Source organism: Apus apus, chromosome Z (genome assembly GCF_020740795.1).
Source record: "Apus apus isolate bApuApu2 chromosome Z, bApuApu2.pri.cur, whole genome shotgun sequence".
Taxonomy (NCBI): domain Eukaryota; kingdom Metazoa; phylum Chordata; class Aves; order Apodiformes; family Apodidae; genus Apus; species Apus apus.
This window is the reverse complement of record NC_067312.1, coordinates 4121387-4147940: the sequence shown is the minus strand read 5'-3', so window position 1 is coordinate 4147940 and position 26554 is coordinate 4121387.

Here is a 26554-nt window from a genome sequence, read left to right as displayed (position 1 = left end):
AAATGGTTCCAGTGAGAAGTAAAAGTGAATAATAAAGAAGCATTTGCTTTCAGATCAGGAACCTAAATCAGAAGGAATAAGATTCATTAATATTCAAGCCAGTGAAAGATAAGTTTCTCTAAAAACTTATCTAGTAGGGTAGGAAATGTTCCCTCTATTGCTTACTGACAACTTTGATAGGCCACATCTCGGAATTAGGATTCCAGATCAGGATCTGAGATCAAAATTTCTTTCTGAATATATTTTAAAGAGGGGAGGAGGTTGAAGGTGAAACATCTTGCATTTAGTGAGTTCACCCAGTCAGCTGCAGACAAGGAGAGATTTTCTTGCTTGAGGGAAAAAAAAAAAAAAAAAAAAAAAAAAAAAAAAAAAAAAAAAAAAGATACTTCTGCTAGACATTGTGCAGGATTTCATTTTTTTCTCAAGGAAGCCTACCCCATTTTCCTGTGACTGCCGCTAGTCTAGTAAGAGACCACAGGAAATGCAGCACACCTGGCTGTGTTCCTTAGTTTCCTAAAGCAGGATTCTTTACCTTCCTTGTAAACCACTGTTTTGTTTAACAATTACAGCCATTTATCAATGTTTTGCAGCTCCAGCTGTCAGTCCAACCAGTTGAGCTACTGCAGTCTCCATGGGATGACAACAGTTATGCATGGCATTGCCTGTGAGGTTTCCTGCTCTTGCAATTTACTCCATTGAATCAACTAAGATGTCTTCCTATGAAACATAATTCTTGCAAAACTTGTTAGCTCCCCTTAAAATAAGTAAATAAATAAGTAAGAAAACTGAAATTAATTACTGAAATAGAGTAACAACACAGCAGAAAATTCAACAATAAAACATCCATGTCTTAAAACATCAATATTTGCAATACAGCACAAGCTGAGACAGGGCACGGTAAAATAGCTTCCTCCATTTGTGAAATGCCATATCCTCATGACAAAAACAGAGCAAAACACAAACTGAGCTAAAAAGGAGCTGGCAGTGCTGCAGGGTACCTGCATGACACCTCGTCCTTGCTTAATCTAATTCCTCTTTTGTTAGAGAACATTTGTTTCCCTAGAGATGAAAGTACGAAAAGAAGAGACTATAAAAGGAGCCAGGTATTGCAGTAAGGCTTATGTGCATCTACTCTGTGTATAAAGGCTTTATGACACCCTCATGCTCCCAAAACATCTACTTAACATCCAGCTGAAATTCAGGTGTACAACTAAATGATATACCACTCCTTGTCCTTGCTTCTTGGATCTAATTGCTCTGCCTCTCCAGTATTTACACTCTGCTTAAGTATCCACTGCTATATAGAGTTCTGCTCTTCACCAGTCCCAAGATGTAGTGATTTTAAGACCAAAGAATCATCTTGCTTAGGTCACCTATGCCACAGGTTATTAAGTTTCACCCAGCTGTCCCCAGGATTGGTCTAAGTAATTGATGTTCAGAGAAAATTCTCTTACAGAGAGACACAGCCCTAACTTGCAGGAAGGGAGAAACAAAGAACCCACAACTTTCCTTAGCAGTTTCTTCTGGCTTTTAATCCTCCCCAGCAAAAAAGTTAATCTTACTCTAAATCACGCTGGTCCCTCTCATGCCTTCCTCTGTCTGATTAAGGAGCCCTTTTCCAAATTGGTTCTTCTAGCCACAAAAATATTTCTCCAGACATCAAATTACCTCTTCATCTTTCTCCTTATCCTAGTAAGCAGACTAGGAGATTTTGAAAAGTCTCTCATGCTCAGAAATTTTTCCCTGTCCCTGTCTGGCTCTTTTCTGGGATTTCTCCTTTTTATTTTTTTTCCATTCTTGAAATACAGCAAGATGGGATGCATACAGCATTACTGCTTCACTCACCTTCATTTTGCATGCAACTCCAGGCTGCAGACAGATTCTGTTGAAGTGGGAATATGTATATAAGAAAGGACTATGACTTTTAACATTAAAGACCCTAAAATACAATATATGAAGTATACGTACAATACACATAGTATGCATACATACAGGTAAATAGCTATAGATTTAGATGTATCTTGAGTCTTCAGACTAATATCCATACAAGTAGATATTCTGTAGTAGGGTGGGTTGTGCTTTCAGGTAAGCTTTGTTGACTAATATTAACACAGGTAAAACAGGTGGGAAGAAGTCAGAAGAGGGATGTTTCAGAAGGAAGAAATTAATCAGGGTCTTGCATGAGCAGTGACAGTATAATAAGCATGGCCACTATTAAGTTAGGTAAATTTGATTGCCTTATCTGGATTTAAATTCTTGTTCAGGTCTTAGTGGAGAAGTGCTGCCCTGAACTCATGGTTACACAGAGGTTCCTGTTTGCATCAAGATCTTTGCTGAACAATTGGTCTCTGGACCATAGGTATTTATATAAACTCAGTTCCAAGGAGGCTGAGCTCCTCAGTATTACCTATAGCATAGACTTAAACTCTCTGCAAATTGTGTCATCTGTATTTTTTAAGATATACCATTCACACTCATCCATTTATGTATTCATAGAATAATAGAATCATAGAACTATTCAGGCTGGTAAAGCCCCTTGGGATCACCGAGTCCAACCATCATCCCTACTCTGCAAAATTCTCCCCTAAACCACCTCCCCCAACAGCACATCCAAATGACCCTAAAACACATCCAGGGATGGTGACTCAACCACCTCCCTGGGCAGCCTGTTCCAGTGTCTGACCACTCTTTCTGTGAAAATTTTTTCCTGATGTCCAGTTGCAGCTTGAAGCCATTCCCTCTTGTTCTGTCACTAATTACCTGTGAGGAGAAACCACCACCAACCTCTCTACAATGACCTTTCAGGTAGTTGTAGAGACTGATGAGGTCTCCCCTCAGCCTTCTCTTCCTCAAACTAAACATTCCCAGCTCCTTCAAGCATTCTTCATAAGATTGATTCTCTAGGCCCTTTACCAACTTCGTTGCCCTCCTCTGTCCTTGCTCCAGCACCTCGAGATCTATCTTGAATTGAGGTGCCCAAAACTGGGCACAACACTCTGGGTGTGGCCTCACCAGTGCTGAGGACAGGGGGACAATCACCTCTCAACTTCTGCTGGTCACACTATTTCTAAGACAAGCCAGGATGCCACTGGCTTTCTTGGCCACCTGGGCACACTGCTGGCTCATATTCAGCTGCTTGTCAATTACAACTCCAGGTCCTTTTCTGCCAGACACTTTCCCGTCTCACTTCCCCAAGCCTGGAGTGTTGCCTGGGGTTGTTGTGGCCTAAGTGCAGGACCTGACACTTGGCCTTGTTGAAGCCCAGACCATTGACGTTAGCTTAACAACCTAACTTACCCAGGTCCCTCCATAGAGCCTCCCTATCCTCATGCAGATCAACACTCCCTCCTAACTTGGTGTCATCTGCAAACTTACTTACCAACTACATTCTATGTCCTTATCAAGATCATCAGTAAGGATGTTAAACAGAATCAGTCCCAACACTGAGCCCTGATGAACACCACTTATGACTGGCCCCAGCTGGACTTGACTCCATTGACCACCATTCTTTCGGCCCAACTGTGTTGTATTCCCAGCAGATGTCTGGGAGTTCAAAGTACCCCATAAGAACAACAGCAAGTGACTGGGAGATTCCTCCTAACTGCTTATAGAAAGCTTCATCCACCTCACTGCTTTGGTTGGGAGGTCTATAACAGACTCCCACAGCGATATCAGCTTTATTGGCCCTTAACCTAATCCAAACACTCTCACCCTTATCATGACTACACTTGATTTCCAAGCTCTCATAGCATTCGCTAACATACAGGGCCACTCCACCCCCTCTCCTTCCCTTTCTATCCCTCCTGAAGAGCTTGTAGCCATTGATTGTGGCATTCCAGTCATGTGATGAATCCCACCACATTTCTGTGATAGCCACTATGTCATAGTTTTCCTGGTGTATCATGGCTTCAAGCTCCCCCTGTTTGTTGCCCATACTGCTTGCATTGTTATGGATGCACTTCAGATGAGCTTATGATTCCAACATCTTTTTTCCACTACGGACCCCATTTCCTATCCAGACCCTTCTCAGGTGTTTCCACGATTTCTAAACATCTATTCTTCCCCTCAAATGAAACAACAGAGTAAGTAAGAATACTCCCTAGTCCACCATCCTTCAAGCCCTGGCATGTTTCTCTTGGGCTTGTCCGTAACAGGCCCAGTTATCTCCCCTTCCCCCTTCATATCTAGTTTAAAGCCCTGTCAATGAGCCCTGCTAACTCCTGCCCCAAAAGTCTTTTGCCCCTCTGGGACAGGTGTATCCCACCTGCCACTAGCAGGCCAGGTGTCTTGTATAGCAGCCCGTGATCAAAAAACCCAAAGCCGTGCCTATGGCACCAGTCACGCAGCCATGCATTGATCTGCAGACTCCTCCAGTTCATCTCTTCACCCATTCTTGCAACAGGGATGGAGGCAAACACTACTTGTGCTCCAGACCTCCTAACCAGCTGTCCCAGGGCCCTGAAGTCTCTCTTCGTTGCCCTTGGATCCTTGTAAGAATTTCATCACTGTCAACCTGAAAAACCAGCAGTGGGTAGTAGTCAGAGGGTTGCACCAGATCAGAGAGTTTCCTTTCAACATCTTTAATCCAAGCCCCAGGGAGGCAGCAGACTTCCCCGTGGGATGAGTCTGGTCGACAAACGCACCCTTCTGCTCCCCTCAGAAGGGAGTTACCCACCACAATTATTCTCCTTTTCTTCTTAGTTGAAGAAGTCCTAAGGCATGGGAGTGAGTGACAAGCCCTAGGTGATTCACTAGGTGGGTCTACCTCTCCATCTTCATTTGCCTGGCCCTGAAGTTCCAAAGCCTCATACCTATTTTTCAAGGGCAATTGGGAGGGTGGGGGGCTCTGTGAGGGTTTTTGCTTGCCTCTCCTAGGAAGGGTCTCCCTCCATTCCTCCCTGTCCCATGAGTTCCCTCCTTCTGTCTGATGATAGGAGGGAAGGGGATCCATCACTTCTTCAAGAACTGTTTTCCTTCTGCACTTGCCTTAGGGTGTGGCTGCACCAATCTATTTCGCTTTTGCATTCTCTGATGTTTCTTAACCTTTCCACCTCCTCCCTCAGGTCAACCACCTGCCCGAGCAGATCATGTCCTTGCTCACACCGCACACACCCGGTGTCACTGGCTCCCTCCAACACAAGTGCCAGGCTCAGGCATTTGCTGCAGCCCAAGACCTGTATGGCCGTGTGTCTGCACAAAAGCTCGGTCTGAGTTCCCACGTTCTTTCTCACGGGGGCTTTTGGTCATGTTGTGACCCACACCAAATGGTTTGCTCCCACCCACTCTAACCCAGCTCGGGCCGCTCTCTGCGATGGCCGGTTCCGCTGCCACGCTCCGCTCCGCCCTGCTGCTGCTCTGAGGGAGCTGCCAAAAGGCCGCTTTGAAATTTTGCTGCAGTTCTCAGACACATCCCCTGGCACTTCAGCATCCAGTTCCTCACAGAATTCCCGCGCCATCTCGGGTTTCCCTGCTCTGCCTTGGCTTCACCATCTCTGGGAGGCCCGGCCCCATCTCAAAATTCTCTTAGTAATTAAAAGGCACAGCTCTACGGCTGCCGGTGCATTTATCATATCATATTCGTGTCATGTTCCCTGTTCACTGACTATATAATTTAGTCAAGATTTTAATTGAAATACTTGCAAATTTATTGCTATGAAAGCATAGCTTCCTTGGCTTGAGCTCTTCAGCTCTCATTTCCCAATTCTTGCCCGGAGAACAACAAGCTTTACACCACACAGCACTGCTCCTGGTAACAGAAGACTGAAAGTTTCGCCTTGGACCAAGGTCATTCACTTCTGCTGGGACCCTGTCCTGCAACCAACAGGAATCCTGACTGTCTCAGCATGACTTGAAGCTCAGGCTGAGTCACTCTCCCATCATGACCTCTCCCGTGTAAACATCCCCCACATTCCTCACCTGCAGGAAGTTTGCCCCTTTCCTACATGTGGCACTTCACAACTATGTGACAAGAAAAAAACCACTCATTTTGTGTTCCTGCATGGATTGCACTCTATTTGGTTGTATAAGACATGTTTTGTCTGTAAAGGCCATGCTTCATTGGTAATCTAGCTTACACTGTCCTGCAGTTATTTCTATTTCTACCAATCTTCATAAGCTGAAAAGTCTATCAGCGGTGACTTTATGTCTAGTTCTAGATTACTGATGAAAACATCCAGTAGCCCCAAGCGTAGGACTGATTCTGCTCGGAATACCCCTAGTTGAGGATGCTTTATCTGAATTTTAGGACCTGTCACTAATCCTTTTGTCAGCTGAGATCATCCTATGTGGCTTTTTTCCCCTTAGCCTTTCCTTGCTTTTTCCTTTGACAAGGCTGCAATATTCAGCAATGTGCTTTCTTACATCAGCTTGCTGGCAGCTTTGTTAGGAATAGTGGGTTCTCATCCATGGGAATGTATGCTATTATGTTGAACCACAATGTGAATTGAAAAGCAGAGGGTGTTTTTTATGTTCTGACATAAATATAATCCATGAAAATGAAATGTAAATAGACATATATACCAGCTAGTTAGCAAAAATCTTGTAAGCTGTTTTTATAAGTCTTGGATATACATTGCAGATAAGTTTGGGGCTAACATCTGTTTTATTTTTCAGTACTGTCCTTAAATAAATGGATAGGTTCTGTCTATGTGTTTTGCTTTAGCAGTGTGGTGTTAAACACATCCAAAATGTTTCAGTCAAGTAAAAAGATTTAACTCCGTCCAAAGCAAACCCAACCCACAGAACTGTAGAAACTGCCAGGCATTGTAGCCATTCCCCAAAACAGGGTGATAGGAATTGGCTATAAACCTAATCTCTTTAATATGGTTTGTGTTTATGCAGTGGGTCATGGTGGTTGATGTTTAGAGAGCTGAAACAAGCGTGGAAGAAAAGGATAATAGAAAAGCGTGGTTTATAAAACATTTCATAGATGGCTATAAGGGGAATGATCGGACTCATGGTGGGTATCATACATGTTTTGGCTAGGCTGGGCTTTGAAAGCCTTTCAGCTGAGATAAGGATGATCATCAGGGATTCTTAAGGGCTTTTTAAGCTCAAAACTCTCCTAATGTGGGACTATTGGCATGAGGTGGTAACAGCTGCAAAAGAGAGAGGAGGAGAAATATGTAGCTTTATGTGTTTGTTACAGAGAGCAGCAGCACGGCAGAGGCAGTATTGTCTAAAGTAGTCTTCTGTGATTTGGGAAGGGGGATTAAGACGACATGGTCAAATTCTCACTATGAGTACTCAACACCAGAACCCACTCCCTCTCCTCACCTCTCCGCATGCACTCAGGTTCCTACCTCCTGACTTCCAACAATTTGTATCCTGTCCAACTTTCAGAGCCAGGACATCCAGGGTCATGTCTTCATCATAACAAGATACTAGCTTTGAAAGCCAAACAACCAAGGCAATAAGGCGTTAGGTGCAAACTAAATAACCCCAATGCAACAAGTAGCTGAGATGCAACTGATGGTTCTGGACCTAGCTTGGTGACTTACTGTATCAACTTGCAAAGGACCCATATGTAGAAAAGGTCTCCTAGAAAAGGCCCTAGAAAACACTGTACCAGGTTTTGTCTTGTTCATAAAGCCTCTGAGAGCCTTATTAGTCCTCCTCTAGGCAGCCTGTGGAAGACTTCTCTCTATTCTCTCTATAGAATAATAGTGGTTTATAGATGCCCCCGAGGGGTTTGGTTATGGTGAAGAATCCAAACCATTCTCCCTGTATAAAGTGCAGAGAAAAATATGTGACCCAAATGGTGATAAACATGCCTGAGTTACCAATCTGGGGTAGTTCTCCTAAACCTTTATGTGTCAGTTTGTGCCTTTGAGTGACCCAGCATTTGTTTCTCGTGGCCAAGGAGCAATCTGCTCCCAAATACTGCCTTGAGCTTTGTCCCTGGTTCATGGGGCCCTTCAAGGGGTCCTCTGGTGTAAAAGGTATTGAAAAGCAAGGATGTAACTGACCTCAATGTTCACCAGCTGGCTTGAAGATTGGGTTTGAACTGGGATGAACTCCAGCCAGCTCTCAGATTTGGTACAAGTTAGCAGAGGTTCTAAAAAGTGTTGCGAACTAAATGTATAAAACTTGAGAGAAATGAAAAATGTGAAGTCCCATTTTAAGTTGCTTTCAGAGTAAACTGGCTACCAGAGAAAGAATGTTTTTATATTGCTATGACATCTCCAGGCAAAGCCTGTTCCACAGGTTGATTTCTGCTAGAGGAAGGACCTCTAGGGAAAGCACCTGAGAAAGTGGAAGAATCTCTTCCTCTGACTCCATCTTTTGCCCTGGCACTAAAGTGCTATATTCCCTCCAGCACAGCAGACTTTATTTCAAAGCTCTGGAGAAAAGCAATGTTTTAAACAGTCAATGCCTGCTCAACACAGTCCTTACAAATGTGCTTTTCATCTGACACCTGAACACCTTACAGTGAGGTGAATGATTTTGAATAATATCCTTAGTTAGTGGTCTAACAAAGACCTGTTGTGCTAGACCTGAGACAGCACCTCAAGACCTGAGTTTTTCAAGGTACCAATGCATGTTTAGTCCCGAAAGTGCCTGGGCTTTCATTTTTTTTTAAACAAGCATCGTCATCCCCTTGACATGGTGCAAGTAGGAACTGGTTTCCCTTCTCCGGTTTGTTGTGAGGCCTCTTTCCACTTTACAAATCACTTGGAAAGCTACTTTTAAAAAGCAACACCCTAACTAGTGGTGAAGACACAGCTCCTACTTCCTTCAGATCCTTTTTCTACCTTCCCTTCCTTATTTACTGTGACAACATTTGACTCTGTCAAAAGCCCAAGTTTTAGTGCCACAATTTCCTTTCACCTTTAATATTTCAGTGCAGGAAGAGCTTTGCTTTTATGAAGACATATGGTTTAGTCTTCAAGTCATTGAAGAACATCACCAGCATCTCAACAGCAGCATACCCCCTTTCCAAGCCAGAAGCAATGTGTTAGAGAAGCCATTAGCCCATCGTATGTTCCTTGATGTTCTGGACTCGTGCTCTCAGGGGAACCCATTAACATTTACACTTGCAGACAGGTCTCTCCTCCCCCTTTAAGAATCATGCAGGGAGGAGATAATTAAAATAGGTTCTGAGGCTATGAAGGACCTCTGTCCCTGCTTATAGATCCAAATAAGAAATTTAATGTATATTTGGGGATAACTCCTGAAGGGTTTTGCACCTTTGCCATGTTCTTGTTGTCATTAGGCATGATCTAATTCTCCATTTCATTTCATTAATCTCAACAGGGACAAATTTTGAAATGTGACTGCAACACAGCACCAAGTAATATTTCCCTAGACACCTGAGAAAGCTCTATCAGTATGAAATGCTTAATTTGAGAGGGATGGGCAAGAACACAGGAATTAGGGACTAGTTAACACAGATTTCCTACATGAACCTATCCAAACCACTGAAAGTCTGTGCCTTGATTTTACCACATAAAATAAAAAAGGTCTCTTTCATCCAATAGCTAATTAGTAAGATTTTCAGAAGGGATATGGCCTCTTCCAGTGTGTTTGTCCTGCGCTGCAAGCAACCAAGAGCAGCACCAAGAAAAATATCTCTATCTCTTAGCCCTGTTGGCTGTGCAAGGCAGGAATGAATGCAAGCCAGCTAATGAGGTGTGTGAGGTGTATTTCAGCAAGACTCACTGGCTTGAGAGCCACCACAGCACTGCTCATCATTGCGTGGTGTGATCGTTGCCTGCAGTCATCTCAGCTGATGGTCTCTCAAAACTGCTGCAAGATAATACTGGTAGTCAGTGTTGCTATCACATGATCCCTGATGCAAAAGTGGTGTGGGAAGTCTCATGACATTTTAGGAAGAGCTCATTTAAATACATGTTCCAACATTCCGCTTGAAATCTGATCTGGGATGATTTGCTTTGGGTTTGTACCCTCCTCCTATGCCCAGGATCTGCAATGGGAGCCAGAGGGCATGTGCCATGCTCTGTGCACAGCCTGGCCTCTGGACTGGAAATCCTCAGCCTGCCTCCCTTAAGGGCTGTCACTTAATTTGCTTTTAAAAAAATAATAATAATTAAAAAAAAAGCCAATGAAGCAATGTAAAATAAATGCGTCCCATTTGTCAAAACTTGGTGGTTTTTAACTAAACTCTATATTATTCATATGCACTATACTTTATTACTGTTAGCTTCAAAGCTGTTGGAAATCACAGATCAGTTCCTCAACCACAATGTCTTTATTATGCATACATAAATCATGCCTGGAAGGTCCCTGACAGTTGATGTAAACTCTCAGGACGCAAAGCCCCTAAGCCATGTAAAAAAATATGTGTCACGGGCAAGGAAGTATGTCATCTCTATTTCCTTTTTATGGATATCCTTGTCTTGTCATTATCAAGGAAGATTTTTCCCCCTTTTATTTCCTATTTAAATGTAGTTAGCACAGACGTAATTTGCAATGCTATTTCAATGAGACAAATGAAGAACACTTCCCCACATCTGCATGCATCTTCAAGGATGAGTGTGTTGTAATTATACTGTTCCAGTGTCATTAACAGCTCTGCTGTGCCCAATATGTTTCATAAGCATTCTGGTGAGATGCAGGACAGGGTTCATTGAATTGTCAGGAACATTTGGGTGATATAGGAGTCATGCAAGCTACATTAGAATTGGGTTGATTTTGAGCCATAGGTTGATTGCAAGAGTTGAACAGAATTTCTCTGAGCAGAAAAACCCCAAACTCAAGGATTCTTCATTGTTTTGCAGCTGAATATCAGGGGGAAAATGCTAAGAGAAAATACTCTGTTAAGAATTAAAAAAATAATAATTTAAAAAAAAAAAGAAAATTGAATTTGCAGTTGACATTTTCATTTTCGTATTCAAAGGTGTTTTTTCTTTTACTTTGCTTGATTATTTGTTCAAGGAGATGATTAAGTGATTTTGATTCTTTAAGAATATATTTTTTTCATTAAAAGTTTCAGTCATAAGTAGGAAATTGTAGCAGAAAAAACAGAAGTGAATCTTCTGGTCAGAAAGTAAAAAATTACCATCCTAGTAGGAAATTGGAGAAAGCCTGTCTAATGGAGCACAGGACAAAGAACGCTTGTCTGTGTATTGTGGGATAAGGGACAACTCTGTGACAGACCAAAAAAAATTTATTCTGTTCTGCTATGAACATGCATAATCTGAGCTTTCAAAAGCAGGGCACTGCAGGCAGACTGCTGAGTCTACAATTTGTCACCTGAAGAGCAGGGAGCATCTTTGTTACTGTATTTTCTGGAGCTAGACATGCAAATCAGGCTAGCTGTTGTCCTGCATGTTGTCACTGCCTGATGAAAAGGCACCTCCTAACTGGCTGTGAAAATAGAAAGCACTTTTCCTCAAGCAGCGCATCCACTTTCAGCATCTTCTGTCCACATCTATCTTCCAGATTTACTGCTGTGTGGTGCCTCCCATTTATTGAGCAACCAAGACTAATTTACTCTTGCTGCAGGCTAAGACATGCATGCACATACACACAAAGAGGAAACAAAGCTCATCAGTCCTCCTTTGTTCCTGCTTGACCACTTGTGACATTGCTGATATCTCCTCCATGGTTCTTCTTCATTGCTCCTTCACCCAGCGGTCATGAAGGGAGCTACATCAGAGCAAACATCACGTGAGCTAAATAGCTCATTGAAGGCCACAACTAACTTCATTTCAGGCCTTTACTTCTATGATTAATTCCCTCTTTGTCTGCAGTAGCTCAGCTCTAGACACTTTTGCTAGCAGAAATCCCACACACAGTGTCTCGGCTCATTGGGGAATCCTCCTTTTTGCCAGGCACAACTTGGGATGCCATTAAAAAGAACCAAGAGGGGCGAGCAAACACCGTGCTGTCTGCTTCCTGAGAGAAACACACACACAGGAAGGAATGGAAGACATATAATTCTGTCTGTGGGGGAATTTCATAACCAGCTGAGAGGTTCGTTACTGCTCGTATCCTCTCACGTATGCAAATTAGCAGGGTCTGGAGCTAAATGTAAAGGCATTCAAAGGAAACCTGAAGGTGGGATCTGTTTCATGCACTAGTTCTGCTGTCTTCCTTTAGAAAGACACTTGTGGGTACATTTTCATTCATAATTTCCCCTTATCTCTTCTCTGATTTAAACTTGCAGGCAAGAAGAAAAAAAAAAAAAAAAAAAAAAAGCCAAATCAAATGTTGCAGACTGACTGGTAGGATAATTAGCATGTGATGCATGAGAAAGCAGATTCCCAGGAAGCAGAGCTAGAAGTACATGCATCTATTTGTGACAGTACTTGGAGGAAGTTTCAATTCACTGAGGATCAGCTGTGTTTGCATTTTGTTCTTTCTTTCTCTCACTTAGTGAATCTCTCCTAGGAATGGCCCTTTTTCCATGAGCTTTCTAACTGAGGAAGTAGCTCCAGGAAAGAAAAGCAACTCTAAAATAGATTAGCTGCTTATCTCTTTAGCTGACTTGAATTTGCTGCTGTGTGGAGGAGGATGCTATCAAAAAATGAAGTTTAGAAGTTCAAAATGCTGAAAAAGTTTTTAGATGTACATCACCAGCACATAACTCATGTTCCATGTTAATCTTTTAGTTGCTTATAAATCACTGCTGGAGATAAGATTAATCCAGGTACATTGAATTCTGTTTCTGAAAAGTTAGTCTTGGTTTTTAGCATGAGAAAACAGGGCTTGTGTGATCATGCTTTGTGCCTGTCCAGCCATCTGTCACTCTCTTTCAATAACTTTTAAAGCTACTGATCAACTTTGGCAGAAGGGTAGAGGTCTCAAATACATTAAATTTCAGTGTCTTTCATAGAAATCAGTAGCTTTTCTGTTCAATTCCAATTATCAACTGGCCTTTATGCATAAGATTACTGGTCACTAATCAACATATGCAATTTTAAGAGCCATGAATGCTGCTTCTCACTAACTGAGACACAGAGGAAGGAGCAGAGAGTGCCCACAAGGACAGGAATTGGGGATATATAAAGGCACATACATCCTCTAGGCAGGACCCGAGGGTCAAAAATGGCTCAGAAAGTTGAGGTCATTGCAACAGGCTGTAAGGAAAAAAGGACAGAATTCCAGAAGAAATTGCTCTATGTTAATTCTTCATTTCATCCTCATTGTCCATTTTTCTAAGGAATTCGAGTCACCACCTGTCAATATTAAAGGAAAAATTCCCATTGACCTCTAGGGGCAGCTTCTGGGATCTGACCAGGTCTTGGAAAAGATTTATGAAAATAGCAACTGTTCATCAAATAAGTTTTGAGAGATGCTCAGTGCTGACAACATGATTTGGTTTCTTGTGTGAATAGATGGCTATTTGAAAAAGAAGGCTGTGTTTGGGCTTCAGTGGGAAACAAAACACTATATTTGGAGAAGACAGTATGGACACCAGCTATATTGACACAGCCAGACTTAAATAGCAAAAATTGCATTTTAATGATCCTTACTTTAAATAGGGTGTTTGATTTGGTGGTTTTCTGTATTTTTCTATGGTTTTAAAAAATAAAATATGTCTTAGAAAACAAAAGGCCACTTGCTGTGATTTGAATAGAGATGAGATCCAACACTAACTTATTGCCTTCCAAGAGCGACGATACTATTTGTATGAATGGTAACACAATATCTACCTAAATCTTCCACTTCTGCTTGGCCATTTTCAGTGATTTTCTTGTAAAACTTCAATTTCTTCTACCCTTGACAGAAGCATTATTCCTCTTGGGCATTGCTGGAAGAGAGCTGAACCCACCTCGGCCCTTCTGACCATGAATCTTGAATTCTTTCCTACACCACTTCACAGGCTAGTGGTTACAGCAGTTTTCTAAGAGACCAGAAATGGGGATTTGACACTTTCATGAAGGGAAAGGTTTGGGTGTGGACATCCCCTTTGTGCATGAGTGCTGTTATATGAATGAAGAGTTTGGGTGTTTTTAAAAATGGCAAAAGTCAGAAAGCCTATCCTTGTAGGTAATCTGAGAAAACCTGTTGGGTCACACTTCTCAAGGAAGAAAACCAGTCATTGTTAATTTCTGGAAATTTATTGGGAGTGAGAAAAAACTTCAGACATCTGGAAAAATTAAGCATAAAAAACCTGAGGTGCCCTTGAAATATAACCACCTGTGGGGCTAAGTAACAGCTGAATCAGCATCATGATTTTGGATTTAAGCACTAAAAAATCATACTTGAAACACCTTCAACTTTTCCTAGGCTTTGACCTTTTCACTATGTGACAGCAAAGGTAGCTGCAGAGCATTTAGTGTATGCCAATGCTCTCCACGAAGGCACCACATGGGAGCTACTGCACTATAAATCCTCTTGCTCCTGGGTTTGCTGCACACTACCTTCCTTATGCAAAAGGGTTTTGAATGGACAGAGCTTGAGTTCCCATACAGTCTCCCAGATTTCATTCTGCTCCATAGCTGTCTTTGTCCTGCTTCTGGACTTTGTTTTTTTTGTGGAAGGTGTTCTTTGCTGTGCTGTGATTCATGGGTTGCGAGGTCAGAAGAGACCAATAGGACCTAAGTCTGACTGGCTGCACAATGCAGATTGTACATTTCACCCCATGATTCTTGCATCTAGCCCAGCAGATCAAGGCTATGAATCAGTGGGGTATTTATTGCATGGAAAAGGTGTCATGGTGGTACTGTTGGCTATGGAGAATCTCTGCTCAGCCACTCAGCAGGTACACCACTGCACGGAAAGCTCTCTCACAGCATTACCCCCATCCTAGTTTTCTCAGATAAAAACATTTAGTTGCTGTCAATTTCATATGTATTTAAACAGAAAGAGATCTTTTTCATCTCTCATTAACCAGCTGAGTCATAAATTTCTTATCTGGCCTTAATTTTTTTTTTTTTTTACATTTTTTGTGCCCTTTTTGTCATTCTGAGGCCATTGCATGTCAAAACCAGGCTCTAAAATAGTATCAACATTGCTTCTTCCATGCCAGCTTTACTCTGCTTCAAATCTTTTACAATGAAGTTTTGGAAATATTAGGAAATATCTTAAAATATTACCGACTTTTTAAGATAGTTTCTGCTTCAAGGCAGTTTCAGTCATCTGCTTTCCTCTTTCTACAGGGTAAATAACCCAGTCCTCTCCTAAAATATTTTCCTGTCTCTATGTTTAAAATTTTTTCCTTAAATAATCCCTGTTCTCTCTGTTCAGCAGAGGGACCTGACGTTAGAAAAGAGGAACATTTTGAACCTGTCAGTTCATACTCAGCAGTGTGGTATGCTGGTGATGCCCAAAGCTGGTACACCCAAGTGTGTTTATGTCTGTTTCACTTCACTATAACTATCTCAACCCAGAAGATACAGCCTTGAAGGATGCAGGTAGCTCTTTACATGAGCACACTGCAAATGAGCTGAAATTGCAGCTCACATAGATCCACCCACTGCTTCAAATTAGCTCATCTGGGTAGCAGTAGCAGAGCAGATAGCTAACTCCTCCTTTGCCAAAAATGCTGAGTTGATTCATGCAGGGTCAACTAAACTGTGGTCGTAGCAATGTTTTCAACATCAAGTCAATCCCGTTATTCCCACACAAGGTACAACCCCACTATTTCCTACAGCACAGACTTACGTCTTGAACCTGTGAGAGCCCCTGTTCCTTTTTTAACAGTACCCATAAGGTTCAAAGAATACCCTTTGCATCTAAGGAAGCAGCCATTTTGATATCATTGTCACCTAAAGAAGACCTCTGCTGATCCTTCAGAAAGGTTTCCTACCTGTAGGTGGTGTTTTTCTAATTATGCAAGTCACTCATTATTAAAAAAAAGATAACCAAAACACACAAATGGAAACCTACAGGTCTCAAAAGTCCCACCTTCATTAGACTTTCAGTCTATCCAGGTTACTGAAAGTACAATCAGAAAGCACAATTAGACATTTCTGCATCTTTTATATCAGGTAACAAGCATCCCAGTCCCATCTTTGTGCTTTCTGCAAGAAAACATTTTTTTTCTCTGAATCATAGAATCATAGAATTATATAACAGTTTGAGTTGGAAGAAACCTTAAAGATCACCTAGTCCCCCCTGCATGGGTAGGGACACCTTCCACTAGACCAGGTTGCTCCAAGTCCTATCCAAACTAGCCTTGAACGCTTTCAGAGATGGGGCTTCCACAATTTCCCTGCACAACTTGTTCCAGCGTCTCACCACCCTCACACTAAAGGATTTTCTCCTAATGACTAACCTAAATCTCCCCTCTCCCAGTTATGATCCATTATTTCTTGTTCTCAAACTACAAGTTCTTGTAAAAAGTTCCTCCCCAGCTTTCCTGTAGCCCCTTCAGGCACTGGAAGGTGCTCTAAGGTCTCCCCAGAGCCTTCTCTTCTGCAAGCTGAATAACCCCAACTCTTTCAGCCTGTCTCCAGAGCAGAGCTGCACCGGCCCTCAGATCATCTTCGTGGCCCTTCTCTGGACTTTCTTAGTGAGCTCCATGTCTTTCTTAAGTGGGGGGTTTCAGAACTGGATGCAGTAATCCAGGTAGGGTCTCATGAGAGCTAAATTAAGGAGGATAATCTCCTCCCTTGACCTACTGGCCACATTTTTTTTGATGCAGCCCAGGACATGGTTGGCTTTCTGGAATGCGAGAGTACATGGCCTGCTCCTATTGAACTTCTCATCCGTCATCACCCCTATGTCCTTTTCCTCCAGATGGTTTTTGATCCATTCTCCATCCAACCTGTATTTGTGCTTGGAATTGCCCTTACTCAAGTGCAGGACCTTCCACTTTGCCTGGTTAAAGTTCATGCAGTTTGCACAAGCTCACCTCTCAAGCCTGTCAAGGTCCCTTTGGATGGCATTCGTTCCCTCCAGCACATCAGCCTCACCACACAGCTTGGTCTCATCAGTGAACTTGCTGAGGGTGCATGCAATGCCACTGTCCATGTCACCAACAAAGATGTTAAACAGCACCAGTCCCAGTACCAACCTTTGGGGAACACCACTTGTCACTGGTCTCCAACTGGACAGCAAGTTATTGATCACCACTTTTTGAGTGTGGCCATCCAACCTGTCGTCAATCCATTGAATCTGTATCATTCCAGTTTTGATACTAGGACATCATACGGGACATGACTCTGGCCCATGTCTTCCTTTTAACCCTGACCCATAAGGTTTCAGTCAACTCCTCCTCCCTCCTCAGGCAGAGCTCCACAGACTCCAGCTGGTCATTGATGTAGAAGGCAACACCCCCTCCTCTTCTGGCCTACCTGTCCTCTGTGCCCTGTGCTATTCCATAAATTCTGTCTCATGGGACCTGTCAGTACTCCATAGCACAAATAGACCCTGCCCACTTCCATACATCTACTGGGAACAGTGGCCAGTGGACGAAGGAGGAGGCAATTTGTTGAAAGGCAGCCATTTGAGAAACATTGCAATGAAAACATTAAAAGCTATGGCTTCTTCCCTCCACCTTCCTCCCAAAGTCCAGCTGCCAGGTTTTGCAGCCACCTTTCGCTTGGAAAACACTTCCATTCAGGAACAACCAGTGAAAGTGGACGGCAGGAAGATGTAAACTACAGTTTCACCCCAAGGTGGATATTCTCCACAAGCCCTCTCCATCCAGTCTGTATCAGTGATTTCTGCTTTGCACACAGACACAGCCCAGTAAATAAAGGAAAGCCCAGCTCTTGGGCTTGGTCCTTGCATGGCCCATGTCTGAAGCACGCTGTTCCTGCACTCCTTGTTTACCTGCAGCCAGGCATATTGCAAAAGCTGCCAAAGAAGAGCTGTGCTGAGGGTCAGCTCGCCGTCTGCCCATCCCTTTCTTCAGCTTCCCTGGTGCTTTTTTTCCCCAAAAATCACAAACCTAACCATGGAACTCTGGCACTGGGCTTTCGGGCATGGCAGACACTTAATTCTTCCTATGGCACTCTAACACACATGAAAAATCCCTGGGGCTAGCCACATGTACCTGTCCATGGGACCACTACTTGGCTTTCTGGGAAGATTTGCCCCATACAGCAGACATCATACACCCATGTTACAACCCAACCAGAGTAAGCATCCTCCCCTGAAGAGAAGCAGGAGCTTGTAGGTGGAAAGTGTTTGTAACAGCAAGCTCACGGTTCACCTGGCAGTTGGATATTTGCCAGGGAGCCACATTCCCAAAGCCCTGTTGCTGATCCTCTCGTCCTCTATGACTCTTTCCAGGGAGCATCTTTCACACTGGTGGTGTTGATAGGCCTGGTGATGCTCACTGAGTGATGGGTAGAAATGAGGAGGGAGAGTAGGAAAGAGCAGAAGAATCAACTGGAGTGGAAAAGGAAAAAGGGTCAAGAGAAAGCAGAACTGTTCTGTAAACAGAAATTAAATGGATGGGGGGCAGGGCAGGAGAAATGTGGCAAATACTTTGAGGAGAAAACTGGAGGAAGGAAACACTAGAAAAAAAGAAAGATAAACACAGCTGGGTGGAGTTTTTTATAGTTTAATAACGAAAATATGCAAACAAAGCAATGTAAACACTGCCATGTTATTTGAGTACATAATGCAGCAGCTGTTGGAAGGAGTCAGGTCCTCACCTGCAGTGAGCCTGAGCAGCCCCACCAGAGCAATATGGCCCACACTCCCTAGGAGCCAATTCAGTGACAAAATCAGCACATGATATACAAAGGATTATAAACTTGAGCAAGTGAGATATTTTCAAGGCTGAGTTTCAAGGCTGACATTTCTTCCTGGTTGAGCACCAGTTAAAAAAAAAACAAAGCAACAACAACAAAAAACAACCACCAAACAAACAAAAAAACTGAGCTGGAAAAGCATTCTGCTACAGGAAAGAGTTTGGTCACACAGCTTGGACAGACACACCCTCTGTGTCACAAGCATCTCCCCTGCTTTGTTTGTGCTGGACACAACAATAAGTTGGTATTGAGTTTCATCAAATGAGGGAAAACCAGGGGCAGGGTGAGGGGGAGATTCAGAGCTTTACATTCCCAGAAAAATATTGATAATTATAATTTTTGGAGCAGGAAAAAAAAAAAAAAAAGTGGTCTGGGCTGGATACATAAGGATTTGCTTGAATGTCTTCATTTTTTGGTAAATGAATTTAGACTCTTGTGGATGAAATTTTTTTTCATCACTAATAACACACACACAAACTTGTGCATTAGAGGATTTCACTTATTCTTCTAAACGAGCTCTTCCTTCCTTACACCATCTGTCCCTGCTTGTATTTTTCAGAAATAGCTTGGCTGGGATAATAGATGCAGCTTTTCATGTGAAATCAAAATTCCTTACATGAGATTTCCTATACTTTTATCGCCAAATTTTTCTGTCTGGACTCTGAAACTGCTATCTCCCAACATCACCATTAAAAATAAGCAAACTTTGCATAGCTATTAGATATTCTAGTGCAATGCATCTGTCCTCTCTTTATCAACTTTTGACTTTCCAGTGCACATCTGGTGGTATTTATTGAAATGAATGCCTGAAAATGTAACACAGAGCTACCATTCCAGACTACCAGCAAACTCAGTCAGACTTGCTTGAACTGGTGACATCGCTTTGCTATTTTGAAAATTTTGGTGTTGTTTTTTTTTCTGGACCAGGATTTCTACAGGACTGAGACAGTGCCAATGTAATAAGGATTTGGGAAGTCATGTGGGATTTTCACTGTCACATAATCAGGACAACATGATCAGCATCAGGCAATGTTAAATGAAGAGTGAAAGGCAGCCTGTCCTGAACTCCCTTTCCCACAATAAACTTCTTCTGAGCTGTGGAACAGAGAGTTTCTCTTGTTTCTTACACCAACCCAACTTTGAACCCTGAAAAGATAAACAGCATATATCAAGTTAGCGGCATGATTTCAAATTTAAATTTGCCCCAAGTACAAGCACAATTTAGGTCTTTCTCAGCTGTTGATTGCTAACATGACCCCTGTCTCTCAGCCCTGATTTAATGGGTATTGAGCAGAGCTCTTTCAAAATATATGATAGTTTGCTATGCTAACCATTACATCTTTGTTTGTAGGCGATGTCTCTCTAGCTTCAGTGGGCCTTTCTTGGCACAAGGAGGCATACAAGTACTGCCAAAATATAGAAAACCTCTGCCCTTTCTTAAAGTAAAAGCCAACATATTTGGAGAATTGCCACTCATTTAACTAGACTTCCCAATTGCATCATTAATTGCAATTTATGGAATTCATTTATTGCTGGGAGATAGGGACAATAAGCTTTCACAGTTGGTTTGTAGTATAGTATCTCTCCACAATCTGTAATTCTAAATAAAAGTGTCTCCAGAGAAGAATATAATAGTCCATCCTGTGTTTAACAAACAAAGGAAAGCTTAAAGGGCTTAATTCTCAATAATGCATGAGAACTGAGAAGGAAACTGCTGTTTCTGTAGCATATCAAGGGTTTCAACCACTGTTCCAGTATTTTAGTCTTCAAAGTTATTTTCCTGGGGACAAGGGGATAAGGTATAGGAGTGCTCTAACAGCGTTGCCATGTAGTGGGATGTACCCAGCAGACCTCCCTGGATAAGCCTGGGTAAAATTTGTGAATAGGTAGATGGCAGATGCTGGCACTGGTGACTCAGTGGCTGGATCTCTTCCATCTGACTCAGTATTGAACCCATGCCTACACGTATGCCACTGACATCTCTCAGAAGAGCTGCAAGCCAAGACTGCTAATTTTTCAGAGTTATTAGAGGCATTTTCTTGCATTGCCAGAGGAGTTTATAGGTGTCTGTGCAAAGTGCACCTAGGTTAGTATGTGTTTTATTCAAACTGCATCAAGCATTAATGGGTTTATTCTGGTTCCCAGTACAAGGCAGAGCGTTGAAGCTAGGACAATAAACTTGGTTCTTATTGTTCTTAAAGCGAGTACAGCATGGAAGAGGAAAAAGACGTTATGTGTTTTACCAAGCTTTGTTACCTTTATCAGGAGTGAATCCTGGCTCCATGATCCATCTTGCTCAAAGGATTGTGAAGTACAGCCCATTCCAGACCCCAGTCACTGCTGCCCACAAGCATTTTTTTCTTGGTTTGCTTCAAACTAGTATCCTGGAACAGAATAAGTGATTTTTTAAGCCTTGCCACAATTCCAATCGTTAGTGCTGATGGCAGCTAGCTTGGAGGAGACTGCTTAGCAAATGGTAGTAAAATCCCATAACACCATCTCAGGGCCTGTATTTCAAGGTTACTTCTTTCTTAGATGCCCCCAGCAGTTAACAGTGTTTTTACTGCTAGGGTCATGTGGTAAGTACAGAGGCATGGAATGATTGCCATGTTACATGGCAGCTTGGCCATGCGTTAAAGCTTGTTGTTGTTAATCAAGCTCTTAACAAGATGGTTAGCTCTATTCTCTCCAACAGGCAAAACATCCATCGAATGAAGGCAGTGTCACATGAAGACTGTTTCAAGGGTCAAGCGTCTGATTTCAACTGTCTTTTTTATATGTTGTATTCAAAAAGACAGCACTTGAGTGAGGTTTGGTTAAAATTTGCCTGGGATCTTTTTTTCTGGGAAACAAATGCTTAAAACGTGTTGAAAGAGTGAGCTTTGAATGGCTGGTCCTCACTGAAATATTATTTCATTTTTCCTCAGAAACTGCCCCCACAGATTTTAGGGAAAAACTCAGCTGACAGGAATGCCTGAGACATCATCATTATTTCACACTAATGTCCCCCCTCTGCAACCAGAACACAAAGGAAGACCTGAAGGAATATTTTGCCCTTGAGCACATGCAGAAAAAGAGCACTGTGACCACCTGAGAGAGGACAGTCAAGACCCCAACTAAAGCCCTAATGCAGTGCCCTCATTTTAGCTGGAATTTCAGATGCATTTTAAATAGGTTGGATGTCTCAAGCTCAGCTATGGGCTGATGTGACTGGATGGCCCCCAGACCCAAGCAAGCTCCTGTACTCTTAAAGCCTGTACTTGTCTGAACTGAACCTTGTTTCAGGTCTGGGACTGCTCACAAAAGGGAGTTGTCCCAGTCAACATAAGCCTGTCATAAGACTGTCCGTAGAAAATTCTCCTCTAGGAGTACAATCCTTTATTTTTATTGTCCTTTTCATTTATCCTCCTTTCCTTCATTCTGTGGCTATCACTTGGGCTGGACAAGGAATTAATTCTTCAGATTGGCTGGAAAAGCAGAAACACAAAATAAAAGTAGCGGAGCTCTAAACAAAATAAAGCTGCTCACTTTATCTCAATAAAACAGATAAATCCCCAAAAGATGCTGTTTCAGCCAGACTCTGTTTTCAGACAGTTCCACCAGAAGCCCAGAGAACAAAAAGCCAAACTCACAAAACAGCATCAACATCTGTTCCTAGTCCCCTTTCTCCCAGCAGTCTGCTCAGGAGTGGTCTGAGTGCAGTGATCTTCTTTCCCCAGGGATCCACAGGCATTTACTTGCAGACGTCTTATTTCAGATCCATTCTAAGTGACAGAAGAGAGAGAAGTGCAAAGTTTTCAGCCTTTCAGGCTCCTCACCACTAACTAAACAACATGGAGGGGCATGAGCATTCAAGTAAGGCATGAATGAGGTTAATGTATCACAGTCCTTACTAAACATCGCCAGAAAGAGACCTTCTGGGGTAACTAGAGCATGCACTTCCGCAGTCCTTGACTGAGATCAGCTGACATTATTACACTGGTGAAAAGACACTTCAGCAACAGAGAAACATCGTATCACTCAGTATTCCCTTTTCAGGTTCAAGACTCTACAATCATTCCACTAACTTCTTTAGATCTTTTTGAAATTCATCTCCATTTCTCCTTCTATGACTCCCTTTTATTATGAACAAATAACTTTCTTCAGAGATATTTTTGGAGGTCGTGACATCTGATTGCAATAGAACATAGCAATTCATGCCTGAAGAGAAAAGAAGACATTTGTAGGGAAATGAAGATACAGACAAATCTATGTCATATGCCAGCTCAGGGAAAATAAAGGCCTAGAGCTCATTTACAGCTGTGGTACTTCATCCTTTGGGATGCCTTCTTGACAACTGGGTGCTCTCTTTCTCTTTGTTTATCTTTTTTACTGGATTTGTGTATGCAACAGCATCCATAATATGCAAATGGCCACTGTTCATGTGCATATTAATGTGTCCTGCTTCTCTCTGAGTTAATTCCAGGTGAATAACTTTCTGAGAAAAGAAAACCCACACTTCCTACAAATATAGTGAGGCTGTTTTTCAGAGTCTTTTTATCACAGTGCATAAAGACATGGACATTGCAGAAGCTGTAGGGCAAATTCCAGATTTGACTACAGAATGTTCATTTGTCTCTAATTGTTATTGTTAAGCTAATAAAGATCCATGACAAGTTAATAAAACATACCAATAGTATGTCAAGCCAGTCATTCACCATATTTTGTGGATTAGCAGTCTGGTGGCCAACAAAGACAGCCCTTCCGAGGAGCATCTTAAGATGTCAAGGCTTTTACTTAATTGATAATGAAACCTTCAGGGTTCCTGCCTATATTTTAAGCTGCCTGGAAAGAGTCATTTGGTCCCACAGGTTGTATAGGCATGTTAATAGCTGAGCTGAGGCTGAGTCTGTTTGTCTGCATTGCCTTTAACAGTTGTACATGCATATTTTTATTTTTATCTAACAATTATGTGGCCAAGGGCAGTGTGGGCTCAGACTCACATCTCACACTCATATCTTAAAATCCATTGGGATGGACTGATTCTCCCTAGCTTTAGACATCAACAATATAGACACCTACATCTGAGCTAGTTCTCCTAATTCCCCAAAAACGTGTTGGAAAGAAATACCCCTTCTCGGACATGATTCATCTTTTCTGAAGTAAGCATCTGAAGCAGGTCAGCGAATGCTGCCTTACAAGTGTCTACATGTACTATTTCCATAAAAGAAGTGGGGAGGTACAGAGCTACCTATTCCTTTGGTACTGGGATGTCTTGTAAAAGCAGATGATCACCTTTGCCTGAACTGAGATGGGGCAGCTTACCCAGATATATGCATTGAGACTGTGCTGTATGTGAGAAAACATCTCAAGGATCAGCAAAAGGGCACTCACACGGGCATTTATGGCAGCAGCTTTCACTTGCATTGTGTTCTCAGGCCATTACAACTTGAAGGTGAGTCTAGTTCTTCTGGCCAGTGCAGAGTGAAGACTGAAAGACATGTTGCTTTCTACTCCAAAGAGCCATCATAAAGCAGCATCTGTCTTTCAAGACCACTGTAGACTAGACCAGCAAAGTGAGCATTCACAAGAGAGGAAGGTGTGAAATCATGGCTAAACAACACCTTCCTGCTCCTCTTGATTTTATCTGAAAATCATACACATTTAACACTCCTAGAAGTCACAGCTCAAACTGCTATATTTCCTTTTTAGTGTTCTCAATCAGAATGTCATTTCCTCATAGATTAATCCATTCTGAATTTTTTAAGAAGTTTAGATAAATTTAAAGATGAGATTTCATTGCCACCTATTTGAATGACCATAGAAAAATAAGTTTGGGTGATCACAATTAAGAGTTTGTGCCTACAAGGGCTGAAGACCGACTTAAGTATTGTCTTGATATACCTGTTTACAGTGAAGCACTTTGAGGAAATCAATGAAAAATTATCATCCCAGTTTCATACCTAGAGATGCTCAAATGGCTTTTCTAATCAGAGGTCTTCAATTACCTAAGTATCAACTCAGCAGGAAGTATTTCACCACTGGGAGTTGAAGTGTAAGAACATATCAGCTCATACCAGCTCTTCTGTATACCAGGGCATCTGATGACCGCTGTTTCTTGAGGGAACAGTGAGAAGTCTACTTGTAAAAGGCTTCTCATGATCATAGAATCACAAAATCATAAAATCACAGAATAATTTCATTGGAAAATACCTTTAAGATCAAGTCAAACCATTAAACCAGCACTGCCTAATCCACTGCTAAAACAGGTGCCCCAGGCACCACATTTACACATCTCTTAAATACCTCCAGGGATACTAGCCTGTTCCAGTGCCTGACAACCCTTTTGGGGAAGAAGTTTTTCCTCATATCCAACCTAAACCTCCCCTGACACAACCTGAGCCCATTTCCTTTTATCTTATCCCTTGTTCCTGGGGAGCAGAGCCCGACCCCCCTGGCTCCAACCTCCTCTCAGGCAGCTGCAGAGCCAGCAGGTCTCCCCTCAGCCTCCTTTGCTCCAGGCTGGACACCCCCAGCTCCCTCAGCTGCTCCTCCTCACACTTGTGCTCCAGCCCCTTCCCCAGCTCCCTTGCCCTTCTCTGGACATGCTCCAGCCCCTCCATCTCCTTCTTGTCCCGAGGGCCCCAGACCTGACCCCAGGATTCAAGATCAGGCCTCACCAGTGCTGAGTACAGGAGCATGATCACTTCCCTACTCCTGCTGGCCACCCCAGTGCTGACACAAGCCAGGATGCTGGTGGCCTTCTGGGCCATCTGGGCACACTCTGGCTCACATTCAGCTTCTCTCAACCAACACCCCCAGGTCCTTTATCTTTCGGCACTTTCCAGCCGCTCTTCCCCAAGCCCTGAACGTTGCCTGGGGTTGTTGTGACCCAAGTGCAGGATCTGACACTTGGCCTTGGTGAACCTCACACAATTGTCTCCATGAATCAATGGATCCAGCCTGTTCAGGTCCCTCTGGAGAGCCTTCCTACCCTCAGGCAGATCAACACTACAACCCAGTTTGGTGTCATATACAAATTTACTGGGGGTGCACTCAATCCCCTCATCCAGACCTTTGATAATTATATTAAACAGAACTGGCTCAAACACTGAGCCCTAGGAAACATCATTTGTGACTGGCTGCTACCTTGATTGAGCTCCATCCACCACAGCTTTCTGAGCCCAAGCAGACAGCCAATTTTTTACCCAGCAAAGAGCACTCCTATCCAAGCTGTGAGCAGTTTCTCCAGGACAATGTTGTGAGAAATGGTGTCAAAGGCTTTGAGACTTGGGGTTGCTCAGCCTGGAGAAGAGAAGGCTCTGGGAAGACCTCATACTGGACTTTCAGTATCGGAAGGGGGTCTACAGGAAAGCTGGGGAGGAGCTTTTCACAAGGGCTTGTAGCTAAAGGGCCAGGGGAAATGGATTAAATGGATTAAAACTGGTAGAAGGGAGATTTATGTCAGACATTAGGAGGAAATTCTTAGTGTGAGGGTAGTGAGACACTGAAACAGGTTGCCCAATTGAATCTTTTCTACTCCAGCTCAGTGCGTTGTTACCTTTTTTTTCAGTGCTCTCAATCTACTACATCGCACTATTATCAGCTGACATTTCATAGTATCATAGAATCATAAAATCATCAAGGTTGAAAAAGACCTTCAAGATCACCAAGTCCAACTGTCCACCCTAAAATCCTTAACCACTAAAGCATCTCCTAAAACACCACATTCACCCATTTTTTTAACACCTCCAGGGACAGTATCCCCACCACAACTCTAGACAGCCTGTTGCAGGGCCTCACCACTCTTTCTGTGAAGAAATTTTTCCTAATATTTAATCTGAACCTCCCCTGGTGCAACTTGACCCCAGTTCCTCTTGTCCTATCTCTAGTCACCAGGAAGAGGCCAACACTCATCACTCATTTTACAAAAGCCATTCTTCACACTCTGGATTCAG